General features: G+C 39.7%; 1 protein-coding gene across 22 annotated transcripts in view; it reads right to left on the reverse strand.

Annotated features, from left to right (window-relative positions):
* RBFOX2 (RNA binding fox-1 homolog 2) overlaps nt 1-21,005 on the reverse strand; it is a 291,883-nt gene that overhangs the window by 173,988 nt on the left and 96,890 nt on the right. The gene's annotated exons all lie outside the window — the stretch shown is intronic.

Raw genomic sequence — 21,005 nt, forward strand, 5'->3', positions numbered from 1 at the left:
TAACAGAATACTTAAGTTAATAGATACTTTTTTTTTTTTTTTTTTTTTTTTTTTTACAAATTTCACATATACTCATAGGAAGAAAACAAGCTATACAGGGGTGTCAGAGATTAGCTAGCTGACAGGCAGACAGATGCCAAGAATGTGCTCCACAATTTAAAGGGCTACAATCAGAATAACAGAAGTGTGAGAAACAGACTCAGATAGCTTAAGGGTTTTTGTTTCCCAAAAGGAATAGCAATGGAAGAGATACCATTGCCCATTTGTATACCTTTCTGTTCTGAACAGCCATATGCAAGCTGTTTTAATGTGTGAGATTCCTGGAGAATTAGAACTACTTCCACTTCCCTGGGTGATTCACTTGTAATGCCAACTTGAGTCTGAATACATGCGAAGGAGTTTGAGGGTCTTTTGAACTAGCAGAAAAAGCTAAAATAACATTTTCTGAGAAGGTAATCTATTTTAATCCATACAAATCCACTGGGCTAGACCATTCTATCCCTTATCTAACCAATGGTTGCACCATCAAAGTGTTCCTAAAAGTTAGTACATCTCAAAGTCTATAAACTTATTTTCAGGCTATGACTTTATTTTTAATAACATAAATGAGTTCAGTGGGAATTATTTTAATTATTTCTAAAACCGTTTATTTTTAGTAAATATAATAGTCCCCCCCACCCCCACCCCACATGGAAAGCTACAACCATGCCAACACTTTTCTAGGAGGAGATAATACCCTATTTATAGACCTATCAGTTGCTCCTCCCTTAGGTTGTAACATAGTTTCCACTTTAGGCCTGATATGACCTCCTGTGACTTCTCTGGTCTCTTAACAATGTCCCTTTCATCCTGAAGTTTCCCACATTTATCTTTATCTCCCAGGGTACTTAAGTTACTATGGGCTGGGAGAAGGGAGAAGTAAAGAATCTCCTTTTAAAAAGCTATCTCCTACAGAAGAGTTTTAGGTAGATTTCAGGAACTTAAAAAATGAAAGGAGTTCTTAACTTGGTGGGCTTTTTTGGGAGAGAACCTCATAAATATTCAATAATCATCAGGAATACTGCTACACAGTAATCAATGCATATGGAAAAGGAACATGGCAATAAGGGCTATTGGTGTCTTAATCAGTGTCTGATTTATCTTAACGTTTTCCAACTTTTAAAACCCCAACCAAGAGTAAAGGTATTTTAATATAGAGGATACTACATTCTCTAATCAAGGGAGCCAAAATATAAATAAATGTAAAAAAATTTTCCTAAAAATTATGATCTCAGGAATTAAGTTATTATTACTGGTGTTGTTTACATTAGCTACTGGTATTTTTACACTCCTCACTTAAAATGCTAATTGGTGGAATCTCCCCTTCCCAATCTCTGCCTATGACTCCATCAACAATTCTACAAGATGTAAGTACCTTACTCTAATCCAATGAGCCATTTTCAATTTCCTTTCACTAGCAGTGGCAATACCCATATCCCATCTTACCCCAGCCCTTCCCCACTCCATACTCTGGATAAAATTTTTAATGAGCCCTGTTTTTACTGCGCCAGCAAATCCTAACCCCTTTCATCTCTGAATCCCAGTAACATTTGCTGTCGCTGGTTTACTCATTTTTTTTTTTATCTTAAATATACACTTCTTCTTTGTTAATTCCATGTTTGTAGGTCTTGCATCCTGAATGAGACTGCAAATTCTACTCAACCTAGTGGGCAATGACACATCTTACTCATCTCAGCATCGCCATGTCATTCCAACTGACTGACATATAACAGGCACATAATAAACATTATGAAAATATTTGCTGAGGTGATCTGGATGGCAGAAACAGTGTACTGTGCATAATTCTCTTATATGAATCTCTCAGAGCACACCACTAAGAAAGTCCAACATTATGTGCAATAGAGCTAAATCACAAGCAATTCCTGAACAGAGGAAGAGAGAAGTATGAGCATTAACTAATACCAACCCATCTTTCATTAGATTCCCATCACCATTTTCAGGAGCTAAAAGAGATAGTGAACACAGGATGCGCCAAGTGATGGAGCAAACAATAACATTTCCTCACCCCAAGAAAATTCTTCCACCTTTTCCATCTACCTATATCTTACCTATTCTTTAAGGCCTACCTCTTCCTGTTCACCCCAATTCACGGTGAAATCCCCTAACTTTCCAGTACCTGAAGATGAGTAGCTATTTATCATTTTCACTTACAACAAGGTATGGATCTAAACTTTAACAAAAATAATATTAAATAAACACCAGTAAAAGTTACCTGATTGCAAAAGTTGGCAAACACTGGGAAATACTTCTCTTAATTTTTTTCAGTTATTAAATTGTCATATAAAATGTATTTCCCATTTTAAAAGAAGACATATGGATTTTCTGGGGTGATCTGAGCTGACGCATGAACATGGATGATCAAATAAAACTCTCAAGATCATACCCCAGAGGCAGCATGGCACTGAAGAAGAAAGTTAGGTTTGAAAGTGAAACAGCCCTACAATCAAATTGCCAAATCACCATTCATTAGCAGTGACCTTGAGCAAGTACTTTAACTCCTCTTAACCTGTTTTGTCATCCACAAATGCAGAATTAAGATAAAAATTAGAAATAATGTACATAAAACACCTAGGCCAGTGCCCCTCTTAATAAATTTCACTTGTTAATAGTTTTTGTCTACTGTCATTTTTCTTAGCCTACAACAAATGACAGAAAATGATTTATTGGCAAATCTGACATTTTTAGGCTTCTACTGTAATTTTTTAAAAACTGGAAACAATAAAATATCAATAAGAACTCACCTTTAAAAAGTTACTTTCTCTGTGAATTTAAGAGTAAACCCTAGCCGGCTGCAGTGGCTTACACCTATACACCCACACTTTGGGAGGCGGAGGCAGGAAGGAAGATTGCTTGAGCCCAGGAGTCCAAGACCAGCCTGGGCAACATAGTGAGACCCTGTCTATATTTTTAAAAAGTAAAATCTGCATGAAGAGAAACACAAAGTGTTCTGTTGGGTACGACTGGGTATTAAATAAGATGACTAGGGTACAAGCAAAAAATAAAGCTCTTTAAGGTAGCATCTAAGTGTGTGTGTGTGTGTGTGTGTGTGTGTGTGTGTGTGTGTGTCCTGTTATTTCTATTATATATATATCATTATAGGGATATTATATGTGCATGTGTGTGTATATATAGAGAGAGAGGTAGGAGTAAACGTGTGTGCGTGTCAGATATAGATATCTCTATATCTATAGATACAGAGATATAGATGTAGGTATCACAGATATTCCAGGTAAGGGTAAACCCAATATTGTAGTATCTATGTCATAGAAAAGCTATGAGTAAAGATTGTTTTTTAATCTTATCAAAATTCTTTTCCTTCCTTAAACCAGGGATACTTACCTGACAATCACAAACCAAAGGGAAAGAGAAAAAATATATATAGCTGCTTGTCCGAGAAAAGGGGGATGAGGAAGGGGTGGGCAGAGCTGTCTATAAAGGATGGGAATTTCTTTATGGAGGAAGGAGAAAATTGACTGCTGCACCATCTTTTTTTGCTGCTTTCAGGTGATAGAGGAATGCCTAAGTCATTTATCTGCCCTAGTAGCAGGGCTGTTAAAGAGGAGACAGTAAGGTTCGGTCCTTCTATAGAGCAAGACTAAAAGCTGTGAAGGAGTTAAAGCTTTCAGAATATAAAGTAAAAATGCTGTCAGGACTTCTAGGGCCTTTTTAGCCAGCCTAGTGGAATTGAAGAGTCTGGGCATTAGAGCCAGATGAGCCTTCCTAGCTAAGTGACCTTGGGTAAGTTGGACAGCCTCTCTAGCCTACACTTTTCTCATCTATAAAATTGGGTTAACAGCATTTGCCCTGCAGAGTCATAAGAATTTAATAAAGTAACAAATAAAAAACAAACTGCTTCAGAATAGGCACTCAATACAAGTTAAATGCTTTTCACCAAACCTCAGGCTAGTGATAAAACACCACTGGAAGAAATAGCGATATACCATACATGCCCATTTTCTCCTCTCCCTTTTCCTATCATTGTGCATAAAAAGAATCAAATCGAAAAAGAGAAAATATCTTTTCCAAGGTTACAATACTAGTTACTGGCAGACCTGGGGCTAAAAACCAGTTCCTTCAAGTTCAATGCAATGCACCTTGCCTCATTAGGAACAATCCCTTAGGGATGGGCTCTGAGAGTAGATGCAAATATGAAAACAAGCTTAACTGCAAGGTCTGCCATTCCCTGTGATTCAGATACCTAAGAGTTAAACATTCAGTCTCAGCTAAGGCTCCGGAATTGGCTGATTCCTTAGGCACCGAAATCCATTCCTCTATGTGATTGGTTGGTTCCCAAAGGGGTGGGGAAGAGGAAAGGGGAGAAGAATGTCACCCGATCCCCACGGGTAAACAACAGCAAGAGCATCTGCTCAGGTTTTCAACTAAATCTGTGAAATATTTCTGAACACTTGACTACCAAACTTGAAAAACTATAATTTTTGACCTCAATCAAAAAGTTTGTTTTATAATGACTAGATCCTTGGCAATGCAACCTGGACAAATAAATGCAAAAGGACAGTTTAATATTTCTCTAGCACAAAATTAGTACCCAATGCTCCTGTGCTCTAGGTGCTTGAAATCGACACCGCCACCAACCCTCCTCCCCGCTTGACATTACAGAGTGAAACCAGCCTGCTTGCTTCTATCCTACCATTTCACTCAGACTCTGCCATTTCGGAAACATGACAGGACTACACAATCACATTCTCTCCTCTGAGCCACATCCTTTAACAGAAGCCCCATCCTCTTGTAACTCTCTGTAATTATGTTAGCACATATGTGAAGGGCAGAGTGAAGGGAGGGTCTGGGGAGAGAGAAACCCAATACCCTGCCAAATCCACCGGGAAGTCTGCCCAAGTTATTAATCCAGGACGGGGCCACTTAACTAAATTAGTTGAGGCAATGCCCTTCAATCCTAGCTAGATTCTTTCCCCAGGGGTGAATGCAGGAAGGGTCTGCCTCCTCAAAATCTTATTATCCCAAACAACTGTTTTTTTCTTCAGAAGTTTCTCTCTCCCATTTCAAAGCTATATACAAAATACTTCTGTTTTATGCAGAGAATCAGAGAGGCAGCCGCTCTCCCCGAGTATACTATAGGGACTCCACATGACTGGTCAGTAAGGAGCTACTGAAAAGCGTATTCCCTTTGTTCTTACAGCCACTACAAAATTTAATTTAATTTCATTTTTTTTTGTTTTGAGACTGAGTCTCGCTCTGTCACCCAGGCTGGAGTGCAGTAGCGTGATCTCCGATTACTGCAACCTCTGCCTCCCGGGTTCAAGCGACTCTCTTATCTCCTGAGTAGCTGGGATTTCAGGCGCACGCCACCATGCCCAGCTAATTCTTGTATTTTTAGTAGAGACAGGTTTCACCATGTTGGTCAGGCTGGTCTCGAATTCCCGACCTCGTGATCTGCTTGCCTTGGCCTCGCAACACAAGGAAATTTTAAAGTCCCAATTACGTAAACCAGGGTGAGAGACAAAGAACTAAATTTGTTAAACCAAAGAGAAAATCTCCTGGAGAATGACTAAAACCTTAAGTCCTTTTACAACCTGAGTCAGTACAGGAATCAGCTCTAGTTCACCTTAACAGTCCCAAACACCAAGACAAAGCCATACCCTCTCCCAGGCCCACCCTGGAATTGAAAACAATCTGAAACTGCTGGACAGATCATGTCTCAGAAACTATGTAGACTACAAATGACCTGAAACCACTCTACACTCACTCAAAGAGCAAAGATTCCTCAATACTGGGCACATGCAAATCGGCTCCAGGAAGTAAGTGGCAGAGGCTCCTTATGTTACCTCTTTGTCTCTATTCTTTAATCCCAAAGCCATATTTAATCTAAATCATGTTACTAATGCCCTGTGCTAACACAGATGTCTCATTTATAAATCCTAGGGAACCTAAGTGACTTAGCTCTCTTTCACAGTAATACTCAGCAAATTAACTACTCATGGAGGTTCAGTATGGTTATTAAAAACATAGGCTTCGGTATCAAGCCAACCTAGATTTAAATCCCTGTTCTACCACTTTCCAGCTCTATGACTTACATTTCTCTGAAGTCCAGCTTCTTCATTGGTAAAATATGGCTTCTACCGTCCACCTTATAGAAAGAATGGGTATTTGTTTGTTTATTTGTTTGTGACAGGGTCTCACTCTGTTGCCCAGGCTGGAGTGCAGTGTCAGCTCACTGAAACCTCTGCCTCTTGGATTCAAGCAATCCTCATGCCTCAGCTTCCTAAGTAGTTGGGATTGCAGGCATGGGCCACCACACCCGGCTAATTTTTGTATTTTTAGTAGAGACGGGGTTTCGCCATGTTGGCCAAGCCAGTCTTGAACTCTCAGCCTCCCAAAGGGATGGGATTATAGGCATGAGGCACACCGCCCAGCCAGGAGAGTGGTTGTTAATAGTAATGAGGAGTGGGCCAGGAATGGTGGCTCACACCTGCAATCCCAGCATTTTGGGAGGCTAAGGCAGGCGGATCACCTGAGGTCAGAAGTTCGAGACCAGCCTGGCCATCATGATGAAACACTGTCACTACTAAAAATACGAAAATTAGCCAGGAATGGTAGTTCATGCCTGTAATCCCAGCTACTGGGGAGGCTGAAGCAGGAGGATCACTTGAGCCCGGGAGGCAGAGGTTGCAGCAAGCCAAGATCACACTACTGCACTCCAGCCCGGGTGACAGAGAGACATGCCATCTGAAAAATTTTTTTTTAAAAAAAGAGTAACAAAAAGTGGATGGTATATACATGCGTGCATCAGCATAGTGGTTGATGCAGAGCAAGCATTTGGTACATAGTAGCTGGTACTATAAGTTATTATTAAGGACTACAAAACAACTTCTATAAAGGAATAACACGGCCATCTGACAACCTTATTAGCATTCCTGCACCTTACCCATCCCATCATAGAGTGGTAAACAGCATGAGAATGTCAAAAATTATTTAATTACTATATTGAGCAACTGCTAGGTGACAGGGGAAAGGAATGAAAGATACAACCTCTCCCTGTAAAGGAGCTCATGTGGGTAGGAAAAGACACAACAAAAAAGAAGGGGAGGAAGAGAAAGCACAGAAAAGGGTCTCAGTATGGAAATACTACCCAGCTTAAGTGTTCCACTGTGAAGGGGCTGGGTTTAGATCTTACAAATGCCAGACCCAAATACCAGCAGTTAGGGTCATGGGGCAGGAAAATGTCACAAAGCAAGGCCCATTCTGGGGTTCTATACACTAAGAGTGAGGAGAAAGGACAGTGAAAATGCATAGTGAGGGAAGGATTTTTATATTTTCTCTTCACACCACACTAGGCAAAAATTATACCAGGCAAAGAACTGACAACCATGATCAAACATTTTCAGGAAGGAACTGCAAGATGACTGCTTGTTAGGTCAGTGTAATAGCACTTTTTTTTTTTTTTTAAGCAAATAAACATGGGGCTCTCAAGGAATTATAATCATGCAGTCAAGAAGATACTCAGTAGACACAGTGCACTGTGTGGAAGGCTGGGGGAAGGGGAGCCAGAAGGGGCTGGGTTCTGTGTGGCATGCAAACTCACAAACCAGTGCTCTTGCTCTCTCTTATAAATTTTCATCATCACAATTGCAATCTGTCAAACTCTCATATACACCTTAAAGCCTGCACTGTTGATGGAGCACAGCAGGGCTTGGCCACTCCTTGGTCATGACAGTCAGTACATGCCCATCAGGAAACAGCACTGCCCTGGGAAAAAAGCACTCAACTGAGAACGAAGGCTCAATATCACAGACTCAGTTTAGCCGCTAGCAAGAGCTAAAAGAAAATAAGACTATGGCTTGATAAGTCATCTAACTTCTCTGGAACTCAATTTCCCAAAATGTAAAACAAGGGTGATATGATTAAATCTGACATTCAATGGCTCAGGAACTGAGGGCCAAGCTGACATCCTCTACCCAGAGTTCTTGTTTCAGTGTTAGGGCTGACATGCCAAAGGGCCAGGGTATCAAGATAAGTGATCACAATTCACTCTCTAAACTAGAGTGAAAGTTCTGGAAAAGTACAAAGCCATCCACAACATTGCTGGTGTACAAATTAAAAAGACTTATGTCCTGACTCATACCACTCATTTTATGAAGGTATCTCTGTTCCTTGGAGATTAAATCAAGAAAGCAAGCAACAGGAATCAACAGAACAGTAAAGTCACCCAGCACCTGGAAGGGTACATTGTTTACTTGCTAAAGGAGCCCTCCAAACTCTACAGCTGAGAAAGACATACGGGGCGTCTTAGAGTCAGCATTCATTCCAAAAGCACAGAAATGATGGTTGCTATTTCTGCTTTAATAGGTCAGGACCTCAAAAATGAGTGTCATCTCCATTGGACGAATCATATAGTCAGAAATAATCATACAAATGCCAGCACTCAACAAACTGGCAGCTCTTTAGAGAGGACTCTCTGGGGATCCAGAGCTGCAGTAACTGAGGGAAATGTATCCAGATTAGATCAGCAAAGGCCTCTCTAGTTCCCCATGAGGTATTGTAGGGGGCAATGGCGCTGGCCAACACACAAGATTTACACAATGAGCTCCCTGAATACTGCACGTGTTCGGGTCAAAAGAGCCGCCACTCTGCTACAAACAATTCATGAAGCAGCAGATGCCAACTGTCCTATCACCTAGGTTTTTAGCTGCAATTCCTCAAGAAAGCCTGATAGGTTTGGTTTTCATAGTAGTCACCTATTCCTCCCATTTTAAATTAAGGAAAATAATCCTTATTTATTGTCTCATTCTCTTCACCTTTCTTTTCCCAACATAAAAACATGTTTTCCCACCATTTAAAAAAANAAAAAAAAAAAAAAAAAAAAAAAAACACATAAATAAGATGTAGTATAGCCACACAATGAAATATTATTTAGCAATTAGAAAAAATACTGCTATAACATGGATTATGCTACTATGTGAAAACATCATGCTAAGTGAAAGACGCCAGACACAAGGGACCACATATTTTATTGAATCTATTTATGAAAACTGTATACAAAATAGGCAAATCTGTAGAGATAGAAAGTAGAGACCGGTGGTTGCATAGGGCTTGGGAAGTAATGGGCATAGAGAAATTAAGAAGTGATGATTGGCTGGGAGCAGTGGCTCACGCCTGTAATCCCAGCAAATTCAGAGGCTGAGGCGGGTGGATCACTTAAGGTCAGGAGTTCAAGACCAGCCTGGCCAACATGGTACAACTCTGTCTCTACTAAAAATAAAAAAATTAGCCAGGTGTGGTGGTGTGCACCTGTCGTTCCAGCTACTCGGGAGGCTGAGGCAGGAGGATAGCTTGAACCTGGGAGGTGGAGGTTACAGTGAGCTGAGATCACACCACTGCACTCCAGCCTAGGTGACAGAGTGAGACTCTGTCTAAAAAAAAAAAAAAAGTGATAACTAAGGGGAATGCGGTTTCTTGTGGAATAATGAAAATGTCCTAAAACTGATGGTGGTGATGGTTAAATGACTGTAAACATCCTAAAAGGCACATACTTTAATGGGTGAATTATACAGTATGTGAATTATATCTCAATAAAGCTATTTTTAAATGCCCTAGGCGAGTATATAACTTCCTTTAGGAAAGAAATTTTAATGAGAAAACTTTGATTCTTCTACCCATCCCTCGTTTCCAAATGCCTGCCTTATCAATGATTCACTTTGCTATTCCCATCCTCTGCTCACTATACTACCTAGCTCAGGCTTACATCTTTCCTACGAAAACAACTCGGCTGATGTTAGCTTTGTTTTGTTCTTCAAGTCCACTTCTGCTCTATCTTGACTTTAGTGTCCTTCCTTACACACCTAGTTTCCTTCTGCCCCAGCTCAGATAGTAAAATAATATAAATACACACACAGAATAGTGGCTAAAGACCTTCCACACCATGAAAAAAGAATGAAGATAAATGACAGCATAAAAGCACAGGTTTGGGAGTTTTAACAAATTTGGTTCCAAACAAAGTATTTGGTCAAGTATTTGAGATTATTTTAAATCTCACTGTCAGTTTCTACTTCTTTAAAAAGGAAAACTAGTGTATCTAATGCATGTAGTTATTATAAAAATTAAATGGGGAAATGCACATAAATGATTAATATGATGCCTAGTCATGAAGGTCCTCAAAAAATAATAACTGCTATTTATGGAAGTCTTATGCCCAATTTTTCTCAAACTGCCATTCAGCAGCTCAGCCTCTACGTCAAAAAGCCAACAATAAAAGCAGGTTGCTGGCACTACCAAATTGTTCACAATCATATTCCTATTTGTTCTAACCCATCTAACTCACAGATCCCAGTCTATTCCTGATAATTCTGGCCTTTTAACTTCAATTTGTTTTCTTATTTCTGGGCTCACTTTAACCTCAAACATGTTTAGAACTGCCTTTCCAGTTCCATATCCCGTTCTCAACCAAAATCTGCTTATCACCTTAATAATTATACTTTAAGCCACTCTGGATAAATTGCTTACCCAGATAACCAAGGCATTCAGCATCCTATTCTTTCTAAAAGCATATCATGAAATCAAAACAACCTAAGACTTTAGAAAGAATTATGATTAAAACAAACAAACAAAACAAAACCTTACAACCTTACAAGGGACTACTAGGCAGCCACGAAAATAATCCTGCAGACATAGTTAACGGCATGAAAAGATGTTCATAATAAGTAGGGCTGAATTGGAGGCATTTTACAAAAGTTTACACACTATGACATCTTGTAAAGAATTTTTCTTTTTTGAGAGGCAGTCTCCCTCTGTCGCCCACACTGGAGTGCAGTGCCACGATCTCGGCTCACCTCCACCTTCCAGGTTCAAATGATTCTCCTGCCTCAGCCTCCTGAGTAGCTGGGATTACAGGCATGTGCCACCACACCCAACTGATTTTTGTATTTTAAGTAGAGACAGGGTTTCACCATGTTGGTCAGGCTGGTCTCGAACTCCTGACCTCGTGATCCACCCACCTCAGTCTCCCAAAGTGCTGCAATTACAAGCGTAAGCCACCGCGCCCAGCCTAAAGTTAAATATATTGAGGCAAATTTTAGTCTATTCTTTTGATCTGCTGTATATTCTAAATTTTCTTTGATGAATGCATGTAACTTTTAAAAAATATAAAAGACTCTTAAAAAAGAATTAAAGAGTGCAATGCCTCTTAGCATTTTCTTACCAGCCACTATAGTATGGCTCAGGAGTCAGAAAAACCAGGGTTCAAATCCCTATTCTACCACTTATTATATGTACGACTTTGGCAAATCACTTAATGCTTTTAGGCTTGGTGTTCTCATCTGGAAAATGAAGAGGAATCTCCTAGCCAAGTACTTGGCATGTGGTCTTCCGTAAATACCAGTGCCCTGAACTCTTCCACTCCTTTATGGCAGTGGTTCTCAAGTTGAGTGTGTATGAGAATCACCAGAGCATGTTAAAAACACACTGCTGGACCCCATTCAGAGTTTCTGATTTAGTAGGTCTGGGGAAGAGGCAGAGACCATGAATAAAGGTAAGTTCCCAGGTGATGTTGATGCTGCTGGGTTTGAAGCCACATTTTGAGGACACTGCTCTAGGCAGTAAGATTTACAAAGTCTTCTTACAACATGTTATACAGGTATTAAGTGCTCTTTCACATCAATAGTATTTCAGGAATATGTGCTCACTGGATACTGAATTAAATTAGAAGCTAATACTGCACATTATCCAAAAGCCCAACTTTACAACATGGGATAATTCACCCTAGGACACTGAGGGAATTGGTTTCCCACTTAAGGCAGTCTGTAAATAACAATCATTAACACTGCATTTAGAATATTCTGGTTCTAGCATGGGAGAAAACATGAGAATGCAGACACAGATCAAACAAAATGCAAGAGACAGACAAGAGAATCACTGCAAGAAGTTCTGTGCCTGTCTGGTAAATTCACCTGGGGCAGAAGGGCAGATTCTGTAGTGTCACAGAGCACTTGCTTTGCTCTGGGTGCCCTCTGTTGACAAAAACTGACATAACCACTTCCTTCCCTCCCTTTTCTCCTCCCACCCTAGGGCCAAGAGTCCTAGTGTGACTCAGACAGACTTGAGGCATGGTTTCCGGTTAGAAAATTTTCTAAGCCCATGTGTAGGCAAGGCAGATCTTTCCTTCCTCCAGCTTTCCTAAGTCCCCTTCTCTGTGTGTTTGTATCTGCAGCTTATCTCCAAACAGGTTAACTATTTCAGGACTGTGGAACAAAAACTGAACAGCATTTAGCCATAATGATATGTGAAATTTAAATCGCAATTGATTAGCACAGAGGTAATAAACTGATTTTGTAAGTAGTGTCAAACACAATGTGAAACTCTGTTGGTATTAAAAATACTGATGAAGTTCTTGGAGTTTCTATAGATAAAAACTGTTTCATACTACCATTACAATTAAAACAACTAAAAGTAGAATGAGAATTTTAGAGTGGTAAAAGATCTCTATTATCATCCTCTCCAAATTCCTCATTTGTATGAGGAAACTAAAGAACCCAGGGAGGTAAAGTGACATATACAAAGTCATAAAATTAGTGACAAAGCCAAGTTTGCTGACTCCCTCACAACTCATGGCCTTTCTAATATGCTATATAGTCTTTATTCGGAAAACATTTTCATTTAGCCATCACCAAGAAAAGGTTAACGACTTTGCATCTTAACGACTTCCATAGGAGGGTAAAGAAACTGACGAACCTGTGACAATTCATGGGGAGAGAGGGAAAAATTATACCTTTTTCTATAGTTAAAATTAAGCCTTTTCTCATGCCAATACTTTAATAATTTTTTAAAATAAATTATCTTTTCATAGGGTCAAAAGTTACATTTACTATCAACAAGATATGTCTATGCTGAGTGCGGTGGCTCACACCTGTAATTCCAGCACTTTGAGAGGCGGAGGCTGGCAGATCACTGAAGGTCAGGAGTTCAAGACCAGCTTCGCCAATATGGTAGAACCCCATCTCTACTAAAAATACAAAAATCAGCCAGGTGTGGTAGCACATGCCTGTAATACCAGCTACTCAGGAGTCTGAGGCAGAAGAATTGCTTGAACCCAGGAGGCAGGGTTGCAGTGAGCCAGAACTGCACCACTGCCCTCCAGTCTGGGTGACTTAGACTCCATTTCAAAAGAAAAAAAAATTGACATGTCTAAATCCTGACTATGGTCCATGGGCCACTTGTTTTTGTAGAACCCACACACAGACTACCAGCTAAGACAGCCTTTACATCTTGTATTGACTGAAAGAAAAATCAAAAGGAAAATGAAATTTCATGACATATAAAAATTATATGACATTAAAATTTTGTTACCCACAGACAGAGTTTTATTAGAATACAGCCACACTCATTTGTTTACTATCACCTAAGGCTGCTTCCCTGCCATGGTGGCAGAGTTCCTGAGTAGCTCTAACAGAGACCATATGGCCCAGACACTCTCAGATGCTTTACAGAAAGTTTGCCCATTCCTGTTCTAAACTACTGATAAATGTGACACCTGAAGCTTCAAACAGGTATGAAGTGCTGGGTTTGAGGTCCTATGCCCCTGTCTGAGCAGTGAGCTCCCCACAACATTTAGTGTGAGTCCTGCACAGGGTGAGTGGCCAGCCTACACCGCCTAACACACTCCTCTTGCCTCCACAGAAGCTGAAGGTACTATGCTAGATTTCTGGCATGTTTTTGGCTAATACTTATCAACAATCCTATAAAAGCATCCCATCTTACAAATGAGAAACTAAACTTAAGAGAAGTATTAGTCTAAACTGGAATTTGAACTCAGGTCTGCCTGATACCAGGGTTCTTTGATCATTCCTTAGTGGTTTTCAAACTGTCTTCCAGTCAGCAGAGACTTACCCAAAAAGGGAAACACAAAGGGCTGGGCTCTAGGCATTTCATATCTTTTTCTTTTCTTTTTTTCCCCCAACTTCTGACACTTCCATACTTTTTTTTAGAGACAGGGTCTTCTTTTGTTACCCAGGCTGGAGTGCACTGGTATCATCAGCTCACTAAAGCCTTGAACTCCTGGGCTCAGGCCATCCTCTTGCCTCAGCCTCCAGAGTAGCTAAGACTAAAGGTGCATACCACCATACCTGGCTAACTTCCAAATCTTTTCTAGGAGGACCATTACATTTGCCTTTTTAATGAATTGTGGCCATGGAGTTGATTTTTTTAAAAAATCCAATTTTATGCCACTTATTACCACCCTTTGGGAAATCTTTGACAAAACTGGAAATCTTAATTTCCTCATCTGCCAATGGAGACTAAAACCTTTCCCCCACACCCAAATGAAGACTCACTGGGGTTTCACCAAGATCAAACGAGAACGGATGTGTAAGCAACACCCATTACAGGTATTACAGCAATACCTGTAAACTATGTATGATTATAGATATATAACATATCACTATCACCCCTTAATAAATAGGGAAGCATGTGGGGAAAATAATGTTTGCTGCTGAGCAAAGAAAAATTAAGCATGCAAGTAAAATGCAAAAAAAGTAATAACAACATTCAAATAAAATAAGTGCCCAGTGCAAATATAAACCTTGGAATCTAACACATTTACATTTAAAACCCAGATTCACTCATTAACAACTACATAACCTTGGACAATGACTTAATCCCTTTGAGCCTTGATTTCCTCACCTGCAAATGGGATTTTTAAAATACTTGCTTTACATAGTGCCTAGCATATAGTCAGTATTCCACCTGTTGGCCCTCTTTTCATTAAGACACATCCCATATGCCAAGTGTTGCTTTGAAATTAAGATAATGTATGGGTTCCCTGTATCAATAATATAATACTAAAATTAAAGAGCTAAAAGCATCTTTATCTTAGATCATCCTGTGAGCCACATGACACCACAAAGCTTGTGAGAACATAGGCTAAAGACACGCTAAAGGAACCAAGGTCATAATGCAGTAATAGAAGCTACATGGGAAAAGTTCTACTAATTCAGTAAGTGTATTTATTGAGTGTCTTAAGAGTCTTCTATGGCTCCACAAAATGACAGATTTACATTTAATATCCACTTGACCAAACCCATTAAACTTGTAAGAGGCACTCTTGCTGAACATCAGATATCTAGCTTCTTAAGTATTAATTTTTCATATCGCTCTGGCAAGGCAAAGGCAGTAAAAACCTAGGGAAAGTCTGACCAAAGTTTTCTTTTTTTCCCCCTTTGTCCATAAGAGAAAATCCAAATGGAGTAGTCTCTGTATTTCAACAAGGCTGTTTTGAGTTTATTTCATTTATCCCTTTACCACACTTTCCCAAATTCATACTGGGCACGTACTCTGTGCAAAGTATTCCAGAAAACCAAGAAGCAAGAGAACTCTTATTCTTACAGAATTGTATATGCTGTCAAACCTTTTCAACATAACACAACAGGCAGTGACAGACTGCTATTACAAAGTAGAAGGCCAGGCCAAGCACACTGGCTCACACCTGTAAACCCAGCACTTTCAGAGGCTGAGGTGGGCAGATCACTTGAGGTCAGGAGTTTGAGACCAACTCAAACTGGCCAACATAGTGAAACACCATCTCTACTAAAAAAATAAAATAAGCTGGGCATAGGGGCACATAGTTGTAATCTCAGCTACTCAAGAGGCTGAGGCAGAAGAATCACCCAAACTCGCGAGGCAGGGGTTGAAGTAAGCCAAGATCCAGCCCCTACACTCCAGCCTGGGCAACAGAACAAGGCTTCATGTTAAAAAACCACACCAAAAAAAAAAAAAAGTAGAAGGCCAGGCACAGTGGCTCATGCCTGCAATCCCAGCACTTTGGCTAGGCTGAAGCAAGAGGATTGCTTGAGCTCAAGAATTCAAAACCAGCCTGGGCAACATAGCAAGACTCCATCTTTACTAAAAATAAAACATTAAAAAAATTGGCGAGGCGTGGTAGCACATGCATGCCTGTAGTTCCAGCTACTTGGGAGGCTGAGGAGGGAGGATCACTTGAGCCCAGGAGTTCGAGGCTGCGCCACTGCACTCCAGCCTGGGGAACACAGAGATATCCTGTCTCCAGAAAAACACAAAAGGCAAAGTAGAAAGCATGTGCCCTGGGACATCGAGTCAGCTCGAAAATAAGTGCACTAGCCAAAACTTCAAGGAGAAGGTAACATTTGATGTGAGACTTAAAGGATGGACTGTATTTAAACATGGGACATGGGAAATATTGTAAGCAAAGGAATTCCAATTCAAGCTCACATCTAATTCCAAAGCTACACTACCCCACCCCACAGGGTGGCTTGAACAAAGTACCTTACACAAAACAGAAGGGCAAACACTGGGGCCAGATCACAGAAGGTTTAGGATATCACACTGAAGAATATTCAGCAGATAAAAGCTAAGCAGAGTAATAAGACTCCAGTGAGATCAGAGCTGTGCTTCTGTTTAAATGCATGATTGCATAGTACTTCCTGAGTATTTTCTGGGGTACCAAAGTTTGTAACACAAGATCTTAAGTTACCTGTTGTATTCCTGTCTCTCTAATCAACCCTAGATGAGCTCAGTGTAATTGTATGCAGCTAATGCTACTAAGAAATTTAAAATATTTAATCTGTAACCCAAACCCCTAACTATATTGTCCATCAACTATGAGGCCTTTTGTCTTACTTTATACTTAATTAGGTGATTTCATTTTAAATCACCTCTCAGTGACTGTCTGTTGAAGAACAAAGGACTGAAGAAATATGTCAAGCTTCTTAAATGTAACTCACAAAATGGTAGCCAGAATTGATTATTAAAAGACCATTGACTGCTTGGTAGTACTAGCCACTACAGCAAGAATATGCCTACTAACTACTTAACTGCCCTAAGCAAGCCTAGTCAGATGAATTTCTCAATTTTGAAAATTGCTAATAATGGAAATTCTATAATTTTCCTTTGTAAATGGCCCTACTGATTCATAATCTTTAGTCAGATAATTCTTTTTGATGGCCACATTAAGCTTCTCATTACAATACAAATCAATTGCCTAAATACAAAATAACAGGTCAATCTACTGTAAAGCCAACCAGTGAAATTATGATCCATCCATTAACAAAATAAGCAACAGGGTCATAAGTGGAGCAACAATCACAGCTTTACAATCCCAGCAACCCTAAACTAAGCAAAAAAAGGCAAAGCTAAAGGGAAAGGTCAAACTGTGGCATAAACGGCAGGATGTAACCAACCAAGTACCAAAGAGGGATGAGAATATAGGCCAGCCACATTTTTAATACTTCTGGCCTAAGTCACTCATCTATCCACAGATCCACAGTAGCCCTAAAGAATTTAGGAGGTGAGAGAACGCTCAAAGAAGCATGACACTCCCAAGAACCACAAAAACAAAACCCATTATCAACAAAAGAGTCCTTAAAGCAAAAAGAAGAAACTTGGGCCCAGAGATGAGAAGATGAGAAGAGACTTTCTAGATTACCTGGAAAGCCAAAAGCTGAGGATAGTGCAACCTATTTTCACAACATCAGGCAATAAGTCACTCTTGACCTAGGACGTTTTAAAGACTTTAATCTTTTCAAACATCCTATGGTATTCTCATTTTCACAGAAAACTATGTCTTAGAGAAGTTAAGTGATTTCCTCATAGTCCTCACAGTATTTCCCAAACTCACTTGGATCCAAACCTTATGGAAATGTCTATACAGACATGTTAAACAAATTCGAACAATCAGAGGCAATTAGGAAAGATTTCATAAGGGAGATTAAGTTGTGACCGGGGATCTCAAAGGATACTTAGGATTCTGCTGGTAAAGGAGAAATATTTCAAACAAAAAGCATTAGGAAGAAATAAATGCTCAAGACAGATATTTGAAGGACTGTGAAGAGACATACAAAGCAGAAGAAATATGTGAATAGGGTAATAATGAAAAACAGGGCTGGAAAAAATGGGAAGCAAATTGCAATGAACCTTGAATGTCTGGCTCAGTTTTTACAAATTCTAGTCAAGTTATAGAAGTCCCAAAAATGATTCCCTCTTTATATGCATGCTGCTAAGACCCATGAATCAGGTAAATAAACTTACACAGATTTCATTTCCTTCACAAAGACCTCTTTTTCTTGGGGATGTCCCACAGCTAGATTCCTGAGCTAGAAATTTCAAATCTACAAATATAATTCATTTCAAAGAGTAAGAATCAAAAGGAAAATGAGAAAATAGAGTGAGAACTAATCACTCCCTTGTAAAGCTTCCTTAAAGCCTCTTTTCCATAAAATGAGAAAAATGATTTACTAGCCCTATTACATGCCAAGAAATTTACATATGTTATCTCTAATCCTCTAACAACCTTTCCAAGTAAGAATTATTCCTATTTTAAACAAAACTTGCCTAAAGTCATTTAGCCTGCAACAGCAGGATTGATATTTAAACCTAAAGCCAAGGAGGGTGGGGGGGGGTGCGTGTCTGTGTCTGGGGCGCGGGGAGCGGGGTGTCTGTCTGTCTACAGAGAACTTACCACACAACAGCTTTACATAGAAGCTACAGTTTAAAAAAGTAAAAGCCAATGAACCTAGCTGATACTCACTCTGCCATATCCCTTAAAACATGCAGAAAGCAGCACAATTTCTCTTCATTGCATGAAGAGCTTTCTTGCCCAAACATGCTTGCCACCAAGCATCTAGAGAAGGCTGTAGCCAAGCATGAAGCCACTACAAACCTGCAAATCTTCCCTGAAGAAACCACCAGGCCTCAGCAGAGAGGCAAATGCCTGTTTTCACAGTTGCTTTCATAAAACAGTTATTCAGAATTCAGCCAAACTTAGCAAACATGAAAACACAGTTCTGTTTTCCTTTATTGGAGAAGGAAGAAGATACGTATTACAAAATCTCCTGAGAACAAATATTTGCAAATTGTAAATCTGACGAAGAATATGTACCCAGAATATATAAAGAATCCTTACAATTCAATAAGAAGAAAAACCAAGTAAAAAGTGGGCAAAAGACCTGAATAGACATCTCACCAAAGCAAACATGAGTGGCTAATAAGCACACGAAAAAGTACCTACCTAATTATTAGGGAAGTGCAAATTAAACCACAATGGGCTATTACCATACACTCACTGTAACAAAAAAAGTTAGATAAAACCGAGCCACTTTGGAAAATAGTCTGCAGTTTCTTTAAATGTTATGCATCAGGCTAGGCATGGTGTCTCAAGCCTGTAATACCAGCTACACAGGGAGGCTGAAACAGGAGGATCACTTGAGGCAGGAGTTCAAAGCTAAATTGAACTACAATTGCACAACCACATTCCAGCATTGGCGACCTCATTTCTCTTATTATTATTTTATTTTAGTATTTCTAGTAGAAATGGGGTTTCAATGGATTAACTAGGTTGGTTTCTAACTCCTGGCCTCAAGTAATCCACTTGCCTCAGCCTCCCAAAGTGCTGGGATTACAGGCATGAGTCACCACACCCCGCTTCCTTTCTCTTAAAAAGAAGAAGCTATGCATGAGAAAATTGCCTCAGTAATTCCACTCCTAGAAATCTACCCAAGAGGAATTAAAACATGTCAACACACAGATTTGCACATAATTGTTCATATCAGCACTATTCATAATAGCCAACTGGAAACAATACAAATATCTATCAACTGGTAAATAAACAAAAGGTAATACATCCCTACAATAAAATATTATTTAGCAATAAAATGATACAGTGACACATACTACAACCTAGATGAACCTCAAAAACATTATGCTAATTATAACAAATCACATGCCAAAGACTACATATATCATGTAATTCTATTTATATAAAAATTCCAAAAGAAACTATTTTTTTTTTTTTTTTTTGAGACTGGGTCTTACTGTGTTGCCCAGGCTGGTCCTGAACTCCTGGGCTCAAGTGATCCTCCTGACTTGGGCTTCCAAAGTGCCGGGATACAGGTGTGACCTACCACGCCCTGCCCAAAAGGGACAATTTTATAAGTCAGAAAGCAGAGCAGTGGTTGCTAGAGGGGAGAGAGAGGATTGGAGAGGGAGCAAGGAATGATTACAAAAGAATTTGAAAGAATTTAGAGGAATGATAGAAATGTACTAAAACTGGCCTGTGGCACAGCTCTATGTATTTACCAAATATCACTGAACAAATCTCTTATATTGAATAAATTTTAGGTATAAAAATGACATCTTAATGGAACTTCTTTTATTTTTGGAGACAGAGTCTTGCTCTGTCACCCAGGCTTGCAGTGGTGTGATCTCGGCTCACTGCAACCTCCGCCTCCTAGGTTTAAGCGATTTGCATGCCTCAGCTCCTCAATAGCTGGGATTACAGGCACCTGCCACCACGCCCTGCTAACTTTTGTATTTTTAGTAGGGACGGGGTTTCCCCATGTTGGCCAGGCTGGTTTTGAGCTCCTGACCTCAAGTGATCCCCCTGCCTCGGCCTCCCAAAATCCTGGGATTACAGGCATGAGACACTGTGTGCAGCCATACAGCTTTTTAAAAAGCAATTGCCAAATACATATTTATATTAATTTTTTCTATATATTTAGTAACTCCGGAAACAAGATACGTAAGAGAAAGTAATAATATTTTGTTTGGATATAAAATATTTAAATAGTCATAATAAAATTATGTATTCATAAATCAATAAATAATGATTTGACTAAAAAAATGGCTTTTTTAGAAGGAAAGAGGGGGTCTATAAAACTGCTAATTTCTGGCCAGGCGCAGTGGCTCATGCCTATAATCCCAGCACTTTGGGAGGTTAAAGCAGGCAGATTCCTTAAGGTCAGGAGTTCCAGATCAGCCTGGCCAACATGGAGAAACCCCGTCTCTACTAAAAATACAAAAATTAGTTGGGTTTGGTGGCATGCACCTGTAATTCCAGCTACTTGGGAGGCTGAGGCATGAGACTCACTTGAACCCAGGAGGCAGGGGTTGCAGTGAGCCAAGATTGCACCATTGCATTCCAGCCTGGGCAATAGAGCGAGACTCTGTCTCAA

Source organism: Cebus imitator, unplaced genomic scaffold, assembly GCF_001604975.1.
Source record: "Cebus imitator isolate Cc_AM_T3 unplaced genomic scaffold, Cebus_imitator-1.0 Scaffold317, whole genome shotgun sequence".
Lineage (NCBI taxonomy): Eukaryota > Metazoa > Chordata > Mammalia > Primates > Cebidae > Cebus > Cebus imitator.